Raw genomic sequence first — 15,161 nt, forward strand, 5'->3', positions numbered from 1 at the left:
TACTCTGAATTAATATTTTAATGAGGACAGTGAAATAAAGACGACAACCCAGGTAAGAGATCCCCGCATAGGAGCTCAGCCTAAGCTTATTGCTGGAAGGCTCTCAGACACGGGAGCCAACGACACAGACAGGGATTGGGACAGAAATCCGTATGCAAGCTCTGCAGGCTGAGTGACATGTACTGATGTACAGAGTCAAAGATGTCATCCCTACACCAGCTCCACTCGCTGTAACCTAGAGAGACTGAGGGGAGGGGGGCATGGCAGCTAGCGCTCCAGAAAATAAACAGGGTGTACAGTTTCAAAGGCTCCAGACACAGGCTTTTCATTGTTCAAGCCAATTATCAGTGGAAAATAATAACGGCAGATGGATCTGGAGTCACTGACTTTTCATACGCACTTCTCTGGGCTGAACAGATGAAGAAACGCGAGAGCTATCTCAAAAGGCAAAACATCTCACAGGGAAAGAACTCCACAGTCCAGATGGGGACCTTCTAAGTCTGCCGATTATCCTCTTAACGTGGTAAGATAGACTTACAGCAACGTTTCCAGAACCGATCGGATACGATGCCTACAACGGCTTCATTAAGGGGTTGCCTAGGGCTTGGGACTAACAGGGAAATCAATAAGGAAGGGACTGTGGGTTTCTCTTTTGCTAGTCAGGGACTGTAAGTTCCCACTCAAACTAGAAACCTATGTGCCATGGGAGAATAAACCATCATCTGTCCATAGAGAGATAAGCGAAGGATGTGTAAAGGATGTTTAATTATCCCAAACCATCCCACCATGATGGGGATGGGGGAAAATGGCCCTGGAGTGATTTCTTATTAAAAGCCTTCTGTGATAAAATCTCATCCTTTGAAAGTCATGACACCGTCTTAAAAACCCTTCGCCACCTATGATTGCAAGAGATACTTTGCTTTTAGTATAAAACAAATATCAATTTCTAAATAAGTTTCACATAAAAATATAAGGAGATAGAAATTTCCTAATCAATGCCAACCACACATTTGGGCAAAACCCATCAACCTGTATTAAGCGACTCTCAATAACTTGGACACCACCAAGTCAGGTTTGTGACAGAACCCTGTAGTAAACTACAACCTGAGAACAAGCAGTGAGCAACAGGGAAAGTCCGCTTCTCCCCAAACAGACCGCATCTCCTGTCTGTTTCCTTAGGCACCTCTATCCAAGCATCATCAATTCTGCAGGCATACTTTGCAGACCTCTCTCCCTGAACTGATATACAATATGCTTGAAGTCACCACGTTAAGAAAAAAGAAAAACTGATCCTGCCACTATTTACCAACACACTTAACGTTTAAAAAAAAAATACTGTTATGAGCACACTGTTGACTTCACAAGTTCATAATATAAGTTTAGAAAAAAAAATCCCCCCACCAAGGCTTTTCTTTCAAAGCACCCTGACAAAAGCAAATTTGAAGCAGAGAACACAGGCATGAGGAAGAAAATATCGCCAAGGGCGAAATTCTGCAACTGCTTTAAGAAGCAAACAAGAACACAAAGGATGTGTAATGCAGCCATCTGGCTCTCCTCATACTATAGCAATGCCTCGACTTTATCCCCGCCCCCTGAGCCCGCCCACACCCATGCCACAAACCAAATGGCTTTACTTATGTTTCCTGCACAGAGAATTTACACAAGGCAACCAGGAGGCAAAGTTGATTTTATGTATTATATATATAAATTCTGAATTCCCCCCCGCTTCAGTGACTACATCGATACTATTCATAGTGGGACTTCTTGGGAAAACCTGAGAACTTCACTGTGATAACGCCACTGTCATGTGAATCTAGAGTTTCAAGAAAGGCATCCTTCAGAAACTTTACCTCTGCCATCTTATGCTTTCTGCTAGAAACCAACTTCAGAAATAAACACGAGGGCAATGTTGCTGAACTTGTTATAATCAGAGCCTTTCCTTTCTTTGACACAAAACTATGTGTTGCTCCCCTCCGCTTAGTAATTGGTGTGGCTACCCTAACTTCAATCACCTCTCTTGCTGGGAATCCTTATTTGACACAGTCTAAGAACATTACTGAGTAGCTCTTATATAGCCATGAGCTTGCTAGACAGCAGAGCACCAAAATCTAAGGTTCTCCTGTGTATAAGCAAAACCTGTGTGGTCATTAAACAGGGTACTCTACAGTTTATTTTTTAAAAATTCTCAAACACATATGCTGGTCCATTACATTTATGAGGTATTTCTGTTTGCATAGCAGAAAGTGTAGACCAGTGAAGTTACAGATGTGTTGAGGAACCCGGATGCTTCCAAAAGTTGGAAACTAAGACTTTAGAAGAATACTTCTTTATTAATTAATTAATTAATTAATTTATTTATTTATTTATTTGCTTGTTTGTTTGTTTGTTTGTTTTTGGAGACAGGGTTTCTCTGTATACCCCGGGCTGTCCTGGAATACTTCTATGTGGATAAAATCAACATCATAAATCTCTCCCGATATGGGGTGAGAAGAAAGCAAGATAATAAATACACTTCACAGCCTAGCCCCACTTTGCTCCTGGCTTTCCTACCTGGGCAGCTGGAGTCAAGAAACTGACACAAGGGCAAGAACTGTCAGTAACTATGTTCTCAACATGTTTGGTTCTGTTCTGGGTGTTTCTGCCCCAGCCTGCATGGCACTCACTGGTCATCTGTAGGACACACAGAGTATACCCAGCCACTGGATGAGGTATTCAACTAATTGTTTAAGCCTGAACCAGTGTCTGGGCCACAGTCGGCAGACACAGCTCACGGCTGCCTACCAGACTCAGGCTAACACAGCTGGAGCCTGGCGACGAGCTTTAGGGAGCACATCTGGATGTTAGTGGCTCCCATCTGCAATGAAATGGATTTGCTTTGGTTTTTAGGTAAAGCATAGTAACAGAGAAAGCAAGAAATTCACCTTAACTCTTTTTTTTTTGTTTCTCCCAGGAGTGAGCAGGAGCTATCTGTGGGATGGGTCCAGTGAGAAACAATGCTAATCAGGTCATGAGCTGCACCTCACTCCAGCTACTTTCTGCCTTTTTTTTTTTTTACTACCCACTGACTAACAGTCCAGTTTACACAGAGAATAGAAGTTTACACTCATGAATAAAGCCATATGCCTTCCCTGCATGGACAGAAAGATTCCTAAGTCTCCTTTCCTCAAAATAACTAACTCTTTAAGTACTATGCGTCTTCCTTTTAGCGGTCCTTAAACTGTGAAACTTGGTGAAAATGTACCCCTAATGCCTGAGCAACCTGAAAGTATAACCCAGATTCTTTTTTTTTTTTAAAGATTTTTTTTTTTTAACCCAGATTCTTGATCACAGAGAAATGCCAAATGATGAGGCAAGTGTTCCTGGCACTTTTGCATCCCGTTTCCTTTCCCATGCCTCTCTTCCTGGTTCCCCTGACACCTGCAGATCTCAGCCCCTGTCTACACTGAACTCTGACCCAAGAGTCAGAGCTCACTACTATCTCCCATGAGAACACTCAGAAATGCAAGCCTAAAGCAGGAGTATCAGGCTGGAGCAACTCTCTTTGCTCCTTTGCTAGAAATTCTAGGTTAGCAAAGACATTAAAGAAATTGTCACCCTGGTGACCATACAGTTTCTCCAAATGTCCCAGGAATCTGGTCAAAGAGGAAGGACCTGTGATACACGCCTGGCACAGCCTTCCACAATCGATTCTGTTTCTCCAGTACTAAAGTAACAGTGTCTATTAGAATGGCTGGCATGGGTGGGTGAAGGGGGTGCAAAGAAGGGACTTCAAAGACAGCCCTGCTCTTCCATGTTTGAAACTCAGCCTCAGAGAGTGTCCTTCCACAGTTTCACAACCACACAGAAAGCTTAAGAAAATAGCAGGAGAAGAGCACACAAGGCACATCACTGTGGGGCTGAAAGGAAGTTAAACAATGGCTACGGTGTTAGAAAGCCAGAGAAAACGGACAGACTAGAAGCAAAGGCTGGAGGTGCACAGGGCCAATGTCTAGGCTTCCTAACTCCTCTTTGGACTGCCTCAAGGAAAACAAATACTATAGAAAATCATAGTGCCCAGGATAGAGGAAACTGGAATTGTTTAGGCCTTACCAGATCAGGTTCACATGCCCAAGAGCAAACCTCAACTCAGCTGTTTCACTACCTTGGGATCCCATGAAAATTGTTTTGAGTTCTCCATCTCTCAGTGTGCCTGTCCGTAAAATGGGCTATAGTTACAGTCTACCATATGCTTTTGAGGAATGAATGTATTAACAAGAAAAAAAGGCTTGGCACTTCAAGAATGTTATTGGTAAAAGATCAGCCAACTGATCAAGGTTAACTTAATTTAAAATTGTCTGTCCCCCATTTCTACAGTGCTTAATTATTTCTGGTTGCCTATTGTACTTCAGGCCAGGAAGCAGAGCACGTGTGCTCGCACACCAAGGCCTGAGGGAAGTCAGGGCTCTCACTGTTACTTCCCAACATTAGCCAAAGAGTCAGAGACCACCATTTGGGTCTCTCCCACCTCAGTGGAGGCAATTCATTAGTGAGAAAGGAGCTATGAGGGAAGGCCAGAGAGTCTGCTTGTCCCCAAAATGACCCAAAACGACTTAAGGGAACTCTTTAAAGAAGGTAGGAGAGGGATCTGGTCTGGAACCCGAAGGCACTGAAACACATTTTCTTACATGTTTCAAGTCTGTGTGTATAGATTCTGTTGCTGATTTAGGATCTTAAACAGTTTGTTTATTTTTTAAATGCCTTTCAGCTCACCTTTAATAACACGTTTCTTTGACTTGGCTGAACTGTGCCTCAGAAGAATTACAAGCGGGAATGTGGCAGGGTAAAAGGTTCAGGGCACTAATCCACACCTGGTCCACGTAAAACGAGGGGAAGGCTCATATTTTCCACACAGAAACAAGCCTTTTTATATAAACCAACCTTTCATTTAACTGCTAAGGCATTCTGCACACCATTCAATCTTCCATGTGCCTTACCACAGAATTCTCTCCTAAGTCATACCACAAGGCTGTATCAGTGACAGAGATGATGATGATGGTGGTGGTGGTGGTGGTGGTGGTGGTGGTGGTGATATTTGTGGTAGTAAAGACAGTGTTCCTTAGAAAGGGGAGGCAAGAAAAGAGGAACACAAACCCATGTCAAAATAGGAAAATGAAGATGAATTTAATCAGAAATCCCTTCACCAAATTTTGCTGGTAACAAATGACCATTACACACACACACACACACACACACACACACACACACACACACACACACAAAGTGATTTTGGATAAACTCAGAAAATGCCCTAATTCTTATGTGACTAAACTTTAGATTTCTTTTGCAAAATGATGTCTCAGACATTTAAGGATGATTAAGCTCACATGAGGGAGAAGTCTTACAGAGAAGAACAGAAAGCACCGTTGAAAGGTGCCTCTGAGAGGGGGAGTCAAGCCACTTCATCTGGCCACAGAAGGTTATAGGAGCTCCAGCACCAAGAATAGGCCCACTAGTCACTGATGCCCAACTTCTCAGTCCCTGGAAATGGCAGCTGAGGAAGTAGGGCATTGAGGACTATGGAGAGCTCAGAGAATGGAGGGAGGAGTCACACATGTGACAAAGACCATGTCAGGCCTCTGCAAGTAAGGCAACGGTCTTCCAAGGTGCTCACTTCAGTTCTCCAAGCATCCCATATTTGCTCTCATTTTGTTCACAAGGAAACTCCTCTCTAATGAATACTGGTGTGAAGCCGAGAAGCAGCTATGACCCATACCTTCACTGAGAGGCAACTGAGAAGAGCAGAAGGTTCCACTGGAAAGTAAGAGATGGGACGCTGCTCTGAGACTCAGCAAGAAACCCGGGGGAGGAGAAGACCTTCCTCCATCCAGGCTCCATGTGGGTGACAGAGATGACACTTAGCTGTGTGTACTTTTGTTTTGAGAAGTCAAGAAGAACTGCAAAACTGCAAAGCAATTCTCTGAGCAAGGTCCTGGGCATTGAGAAATATGAACAATGTGTGTACTTAACATTTGCCACGGAAATTCTAACAGCTCAAGTGTTCTGTTCTGCTTTCAGAATCAGCTTTAAAAATGAGAATTTCTCAATCAGACATCTTCTATTTGCTCAGTAGCACCAAGCCATTCTATGTACTGGAATGCATGGGAGGGGGACAGTCCCCATTATGGCTGCTTCTGTCAACCTCAAGGGCCTTCTAGGCCACCATGACTCAAAAGTCACTCACACATCCTGCTGGTTGCCATGACGTCATACTGTCACTTGATCAGGTGTGTGGTACCACGTGGTATGAATAAATAGCCACAGCCACATATTAAATGAGAATTTGCAAAGGCAGATCCCAAAGACAAAGACGTTTCTATATAGAAATATGAACTAAGAGTTTAAGTAAATGCCCCCACTTGGAAAAAATAGTTCTAAAGTACCAACGTAAACTATATTTAATAGCAACAAAAAATATTTTCCTTTTGGGGAAAGAATTTGAGCTTCTCAAAGCTACTGCCTTTCACATGACTGGATACAACATGGATGAATTCTTTCATTTCTTAAACACAGATGTGAACCCCTCCCCCCAAATTCTCCTTCATAAGGGTTAGGTTTTTTTTTTAATTAATCTTCCTCCAAATATAATATTCAACTAAGAAGTTATTTTGGTATTCCATTGTTATTTTCTTAAGCACCGAATATAACACATCCCCAAAGACCATATGTTTCCAAAGAAGAAAAAAAAATCTAGACCTAATACACAATGAAAAATAAATCTAAAGCAGCCTTCTGGTCTGACATGAGAGTATAAAAATGATATGAGCAAGAACAGCTAAGTTTACATACTTTTCATTCACAACTGCTGCTCCGAAACCACAATACCTTTAAAACGACATTTTAAGGAAACAGATATGTGCGGCTTTGGTCCCGGTGAGATGGTGCAAACACTGAATTAAAGGAGCTTTTCTTTTCAAGCAAGTAACCCTGAGAACATGCACAATTTTAAAGAAAAGAATGACTCACTTTAAAAAGAACCTAATGATAAACATCGTGAATCACAATAAGTCTACCTCACAAGATTTTATTTTCTTTCCTTTTCCCTTTAAAAGCACCAAGACTGAGACACCCAAACACAACTTCAGGGACGGGGGCAGGGGGGGGTGGGGAAAGGAGTCCTCTCTTCTTGGTTAATATTTCACAGGGTGTTAAAGACTTTTCAGAGGGGATCTCTGGGCTCCTTCCAGTGGCAAGGCACACAAGAGGCCCCTATCTCAGTAAGAGAGGCAGGCTCTTCCCTTGAATAAACGAAAATAACATACAATTAAATCAGATTCAATTAATAAATTACTTCGGTGGACCTGGAAGGCCAAGTCCTATTTAATTACATAATTTAAAAAATATTTGCACATTGCAATCACCGAAATCAGCTTTGAGGTTTCATCATACACACTTAACACTTGAGTTAGAGAACAAATTTATTTAATAAATGCAAGCCTAAGTGCTAGAAGGCCGCAGCACTCAAACTGCAAAATCACTTAGCACACCCTCACAGAAAGCAAATAAACTTTGCCAGGATTTAGCGGGAGGCTGCTGCTGCTGGATGTCAGGAAAGGCTGGCTGGCTTTCTGTGTTTTCTCTCTCGTGTGCTGCTTGTAAATCTGACCGTTCTGAGAGGTGATTAGAAAACAGCTAATGGACGAAATGGGTCCAGTTAAAGATAACGGGAAGATGCAGTAAGGTGGGAGATGTCAAGGACTCGGTAGTAAAAAGCTCTTCAGAGTGAGAAAGAGAGAAACAAAGAGAAGTGGTGTCCGCTCCCCATCACTCACTCCGTGGAATACCAAAATACACCGTAAATTAACATGGTTCCTGGGGGCGGAGAGGCGGTCCATTAGGAAGGCACACACAAATCTAGGGATGAGGAGGATGGCCATAAAAAGGCTAAAGTTACAGACAACCCCAAGAGGAGAGGGTAGAAACACTTTGAAATGACTATATTCCCTAGGGTTGATGGGGGCGGGGGGAGACAGGAGGAGGGAAGCTGGCAATGTAGCCAGGGTGGAATTTTCTAGAAGACTACTGGACAGCCTAGGTACCACGACTTGTTTTCCTTTCCCATTCTGATAGGTGTCTTTGTCAGGATATGCACTTTGTCAAGACCACTAAATGGTTTACACCCATAACCACCTCAGGGCTTTTACAGCAATGCTGACTCACTTCTACTGCCCAAAGGCCGGAGAAGCACAAGCCAGAGGTGATGGTGTTGTTGTTGTCAGTGGGCAGACGAGGTGGCACACACCTGTAATCACAGCACTTGGGAGGCAGAGGCAGGCAGAACGCCGAGTTCCAGGACAGAGAAACCCTATCAAGAAAAACAAATCAAAACAAACAAACAAAAGGATTTGTTGGGTGTAATCTCCATTGTTTCTACTGACCTGTTCTAGAAGATTCCATGCTTACCTCTTAAACAGCCTTAGTTTGTTGCAAACTTAAAGTTAGTTTAAAGAGCTCATAAAGTTGTACAATTTAACAATTTTTAAGTAAGGTTTAAGTAAGAGAATTTGGTGTAACTCTGTAATAGTTGCCCAGCTCTGGAATAAAATAACTCTCTCAATTTCACAGAACCTTCCCTCACCTTTTAGAAAGGTCTTTGTCAGTATGGCCATGTATATCTACCCAGGTAATGTGTGGATGCACACTTATGTGTACACTGTATGTAGAGCCAACAGGACACAACTGGAGGTCTCGCTCAATAGATCTCTATCTGATGTTTGGAAGCAGGTCCCTCACTGTACGAAGACCTAGGCTGGCTGCTCAGTAAAGCCGGGAGTCCTGCTGTCTCTGGCTTCTCTGACACAGAGATTACAGACAGATGTTACCCACAAGTCATTTTTGTTGGTGGTAAGTTTTTTGTTGGTTTTGTTAATAAAGTGAGTCCTTAGGGATCGAATTCTGATGAAAACTTCATGCTTTCCCAGGAAGTACTTTACTAAATGGTCCAACCTCCTACCTCACTTTTAGAAATTTCTGGAAAGAGCTAGATGCCTCTGTTCCCTAACTCAGCCTATTCATTTCCCGTAACCACTCAGCTCTCAGTGTGCCACCACTCCCTGTTCCCCAGCTGCCAGACCCTTTGGGCCATGCTGATGTACTCTACTCAGCGGAGTTGACAAAACAGTCCCTATCTCCAATGGTCTTCCATGACAGGGCTTCTCCCGTCATCTCTCACCTTCTTCAGCAACCCCATTTTACACTCTCTTTCTTTTACAGGCTTTCCCTCAGTGAACACTATCATAACCACACAATGAAGGAAGCCAACCACTGCAGATCTCCTGACTTCATAGACTCAACAGCATCAGCTCCATTCACTTTTCTGCCTTTGGAACTAATCTGACATTTCAATGTCTCTGGAGAAGGAACTCAAAAGTACTCTGTAGATAAGTCCTCTCCATTGTGCCAGACTTCTCACTATATTGGCTAGTACCAGCACCATGTGTGGTGGCCATTATGAAGACTGCAGGCCAAGTGTTGCTGAGTGGAACCATGTTCTTATAGATGGTAGCCCACACAAAAGAGGTGGCTGACTTAGGTCAACCAGATCGCTGTTTAATAATCTTTAGGGCACTTTTGTCATCAGGGAACGGCTACACTGTGGTCTTTCAATCAACCAGCCCTTACAGTGGAATGGTAGTGGGCCTTCAGATCATGGGACTTGGTGGTATATAATTTGTGTGCTCTTCTTAATCAGGAACAGGAGTGACATACCATGGTCTACTGTGGATGCACAGACAGGGTGGCTGCCAGAAATAGTCACTTCTTCTCCACTCCATCTGAGACTCATAGGCCTACTACAGGCTTCACCGAGATGCCTATGCTTACTTCCCTACGGTTATATCATCTCTCCTAAAAACACCCACCTGAAAAACAACCAAATCCTGTAAACCAAAAGCCTCAAAACTCATGCCATCCTGAAATAGATCCCCTAAAGCAACCTATATTATCAATCTTAGAATAATCCATACTTTAAATGTTTTGGATATTAGAGAAATTTTTGAAAAGTAGTGAGCCCCAAGTACCTTCACTCTTATAGCCCGTTCAAACTTACTTGTTTTTATGTACATTTTGACTGCATATATGTAGGTGCACCACGTGCATGCCTGATGCTCACAGAAGCACAAGAAAGTTGTTAGCTGCCTTGTGGGTGCAGGAAAATGAACTCGGGTCTTCTGCAAGAACACCAAGTACCCTTAACCATTGAGCCATCTCTCCAGCTTCCGACATTATAATACATAATGTTGAATGTATGTACCATATTGGCTAAAGTAGTTCTTAGTTTCCTAAATGGAAGAAGACAGCTGAAAATGTCCAGAGGCACTTTGAAGAGCTTCATATTAGCAGAACCTCTTTGTGACTCTCTTAAGTTCCATTCCAGTAGATATTCATGGACACTCTGCAAGCTCTCATCTCCAGGCTCCACACAGGTCCAGTCTAACATCACAGGACTTGCCTCCTTTGACTAGATAAATCTGCCTGCCCTATGTAAGCCATGTCCCTGTAAACGTCCCTCCATCCCAGAAGCCCCCACAGTAATGCGTTAAATCAGTGTTCCTTTGGCTGTTCAATATGCAGTGTTCGTATGTGCAGGAATGATTCCATTTCCCATCATCAGTGTGTGTCTCCTCACATCCCAAATTCCCAGTTTAGAGAAGATGCTTCACAAACCATAATGAATAACCCTGAAGAATTCTAGTAAACAAAATCAACACCAATTTTCTTTCTTTGGTTCCTGTATAAAATGAACTGCTTCCATCCTTGGGCTCTTCCCCTCAAATGTTCAACAGAGTGCAGTCAAGCAGATCATGTCCGCATAGTATTTGTTCATGCCTCTGAAGATAGAAGAAATGGATCCTGGCTGATATTTATGTGAATGACTGAGATAGAATTTGAACAGAACTCCCTACACTGCCTTGAAGTAAAATCACCTTATTGTTCCTAACACGGTTCTGAGGAAATAGAATGAGCGAGGAAGCTATAAGAATTTAATCTAATCGACTTTTTATAAATACCAATTGAGATTCGCTATGCACCAAAAATGTAATTACCCTCCCTCTACTAACAGCACCCTAATTTAAACTCCGGACCCCTCCCCACTTTCCGGTTATATGACAACTTTGCATTAAGGTCTAGATGAGCTGTAATGCCATTCCTTCTGTTCTGTGGTCTGCTTAACTTCAGCTTTAATAATACCATCATGTGCCCTCCTCCAGCCACTCAGCCTTTACTTGACAGACAGTCTCCAAAGCAGTGGGAGGAAAGACGTTATGGACCACACCAGGATCCTCTAATCTTTAGCGGTTCTGGTAATGTCTTCGAACCAAGAATGCTGCTGTCAGTCAGAGGTAGTCCTAGACTCAAACAACTCATCTCTTAACTTACCAAAATGTACAAACCAACCTCTGCAACAACCATGAGAGCTCTACACAGAGATCAGACCCAAACATACCTGAAGAAAGGTGGTGTTCTCAGCTCAATTAAAGGCAACTGGTGGACGGACTCTAATCTTATTTCCAGAAGATGGTCCTCATTTTACCTCTGGGATCTTTGATGTCTTTATCGAATTGATGATGGAATAAGAAGATTCATGTGATGGTCTAATATGGCAATATGTTTTACACGTATAGGATTTAGCTGTATTGTGATGAAGAATTACGTAATAAAAGACTAACTTTTTTCTTTTACAATGAAATCGTACAATATCCAGAGCTCAAACATAGAATCCAGCTTCAGCCTCAGCATTACTAGAAATACAGGTGGGAACCACTACGTCCACCCCTACATCAGTCAGTCACTCAGTCAGCAATCCTCCCAGTATTTAGTAAACATCTTTTAAGAGTAAGACTGACATTTGACCTCTACCCTAAAATATCTTGGAATTTAAGATTGTGGATGGCCAAAATACTAGTCACTAGCCATGCTTACAAATTATTTCAAACCAGGCCAAGCTAAAACCTCAGCTCCTGTTAAGGTGACTCAGCTCCTGCTGAGTTACAGTGAGCAGCTAGCATGATGGATGGACAGCATTGGTACAGAAGTTGTTCAACCAACCACAGAGTTCTGCCCCAGCTCCAGCCCAGAAGACAGACTGTAAAGAACAAGTAGAACCACCTTAAACTGTGCAAATGCTAAGTTGGTGGCAGGGGAGATCTCCTAGTGGAAGGGGCATCCTTGAAACATCTATAAGCTTTATTTTTGCCAGGTGGCAAGGGAGATCCAGGGAAGGTCAAATACATGCAAGGGGGTGTTCCAAGTTGTGGGGGTAAATTACCAGAAGACAGGAGCTGTCAGCCAATATATGTGGAAGCAGAGGCCACAGTTAAATCTGGTGGACGGGCTAGGATCCAATAATAAGACAGCAAAATTTAACCAGGGGTCTGGACTTGACTCAGGAAACAGGGACAAGGAAGTAGTAGGGTGACTCTTGGATGTATTCAACAGAGGGCTAACCATGCTGACAACGTTGAACAGAGGCTGTCAACTCTGGAGAGAGACATGAGAACTCCTCCATATAGCTTAGAAAAATTGCTGACGGCACAGCCCTTCCACCAACTGAATTAAATCTGTTTCTGGGCATGAGGCCCAGAGCTCAGTAAGTTTCAGAATCTCAAAACGACAGGGTACAGTTGGGGTTGAGAACCAATGCAGATGACAAATAAAGAGGACAGAGGTTAACCTAGAATGAAGAAGTGCAGGCAGAACGTACAGCAGAGATGCTACCAAGAGGTCAGGGCACCTCCCGTTCGTCACACAGAAAACGAAAACAATACCAAGCAAAGGCAGCAATCAGCAGATGTTTCTAAGACAAAGCCAGTGTGATGTGGGACATGGAGAACACAAGCAGCAAGCAAATGCAGACCACAAGGCTGGAGAAAGAGCTCAGGGAGTGAAAGTCTCTCTAAAAAACAGTTTAATCCCCACAGAGGAAGAAGAGAATTGACTCTCGTCCTCTGATCCCTACATTCCTGGCATGGCATGCACATACCCACACAGTGAGCAAAGAAAAGGTAAAGTATAATCTACTGCTACTCTGGGGCAGTGTTAACTCAGATCAAGAAAACTGGAATTTAGAGGGACAGATATAGCCTGATGAGTTTTAGAGGTATCACCCACTGCTTCCCTCGAGGCATCTGTTAGAAAGGTCCAGGAAGCTGAAAAAGGTGGAGCCCAAGCTGCCCCAACTGAGTCACTTTGATTACCGTGCTTGGATTTTTTTTTTTGATTTGGGATATTTACTCATATATAATCAGTTTTCTGTAGGTTGGTACCCAAAGATAAAACAGAAATTCAAGTGTCAGTCACATAACACCCAGTCAGAAGGAAACTGAATACGGTATTTTTAGGAAGCCCGACTTGGGACCTGTCACCTAAAGTCAGGTGTAGTACAATCTACTTGTGGTTTCTAGTGAGCACTGAAAAAGTTTCTGATTTTGAACCATTTGGGGTTTCATGCTTCGAGATTAAAGATGTTCCACCTGGGTTTGGCTGGACTGTGCTTGGAGAAGGCAGGGCCCAAGAAGAGGACTTGGTACAGTGTTCAGAAAGTATCTGCAGAAACTGTCTGGTAAGGTATTGTCCTTAAAAGCTTCAGCCTATGGGAACAACAGCTGCTACATCCGCTTTGAAGCTGTGTTCTAATCCCACGGAGTCCATACTCTGTCTTAATGACTTCTCTGGCTGGTCCTGTCAACAGACACAGGGCTGGGCTCCAGAACCTGGTACTAGCTGCATTGTCTGAAAGGGTCATTGCACTCTCTGGGTTTCAACCTCTTAACAACAATAAGAACACATCAAACTGAAGTAAGATGCCACCTTGAGCATTCTGTAACATGTCCTGGGAGCAGAAATTCTATGTACACTGCATCCACGCTGGGGAGAGAGCTCTGCTGGCCATTCAGGGATCTGAGTTCAACTCCTAGCATTCTAAAACAAAACAGGACTGGAAAGATGGCTCAGTTAAGAGCAAGCACATACTTCTCTTGCACGGAAACAGAATTTGATTGCTAGACTCATGTTGGGCGGTCTGCTAGTTACTTTTCTGTGATAAAATACCATGACCAAGACAACTTAGAAAAGAAAGGGTTTATTTAGGCTATGGCTCCAGAGAGATAGAAGCTCACCACAGGGAGGAAGTGGAGACACGGTGGGAAGGGATGGTGGCTACAGCAGCAAGCCGAGAGCTCATAGCTAAAACCACAAACAGGACGCAAAGAAAGTGTCCTGGGAATGTCAGGAGGCTTTGAAACCTCCAAGTCTCCTCCCACTGATGTACATTCTCTAGTGACACCATACTTTCTTAACTGGGAACCAAAGGCTCAACTGCCTTGAACTATGGGGGACATCTCATCAAACCATCACAGATGGCTCATAACTGCAAGTAACTTGTGCTCCAGGGCACCCAATTCCCTCTTCTGGCCCCCATAGGCAATGAAGTCACAAGCACATACCCATACACAGATATACACATACACATAATTCAAAAGAAAACACATCTTGAAAAACCAAAATTAAAAAGCCAGGCAGGCATGATGACTGAACGTGTATATCCAAATGCTGGGGAGATGTAGAAAGACACATCTTGGGGCTCACTTGTCAGCTAGCCATTACTAATATGCAAGCCCCAAGACAATAAAAGACCCGTCTCAAAAAAAAAAAAAGAAAAAGAAAAAAAATAATTTCTTAGTTGAAAGTCATCAGAGGTTGTGTTGGCAAATATATGCAAACATACATACATATATGATGTACCTACACACACACTCACATATACACACTCATAAGGGAATTTAATTTTCATCACTTATTTCTCCTACAGGAATATAAAGTTATATCCAAGTATTGCTTTATACACATAAGAAATATATATATACACATAATTTCAGAAATTACATACAGATTTCAACTTTTTCATGTTTTACTTACTTTTGTATTAAAGAATGCCATGGGACACAATCAACATACAATTTAGCTTTGAACACATAAAGGTTTGCCAATGCCAGAGCACACAGGGCAGAGAGTGACAGCAATGGTCAAAGTAGCCCAGAGAAGAATGACAAATTCCAGACCAGGCAGCAGCCAAGGATGTACTCAGTGCCCAGTTTCAGGCCACTGCTGCCTTTGGGGAATCCGAG

This window comes from Grammomys surdaster, unplaced genomic scaffold (genome assembly GCF_004785775.1).
Source record: "Grammomys surdaster isolate TR1022 unplaced genomic scaffold, NIH_TR_1.0 220, whole genome shotgun sequence".
NCBI classification, from domain to species: Eukaryota; Metazoa; Chordata; class Mammalia; order Rodentia; family Muridae; genus Grammomys; species Grammomys surdaster.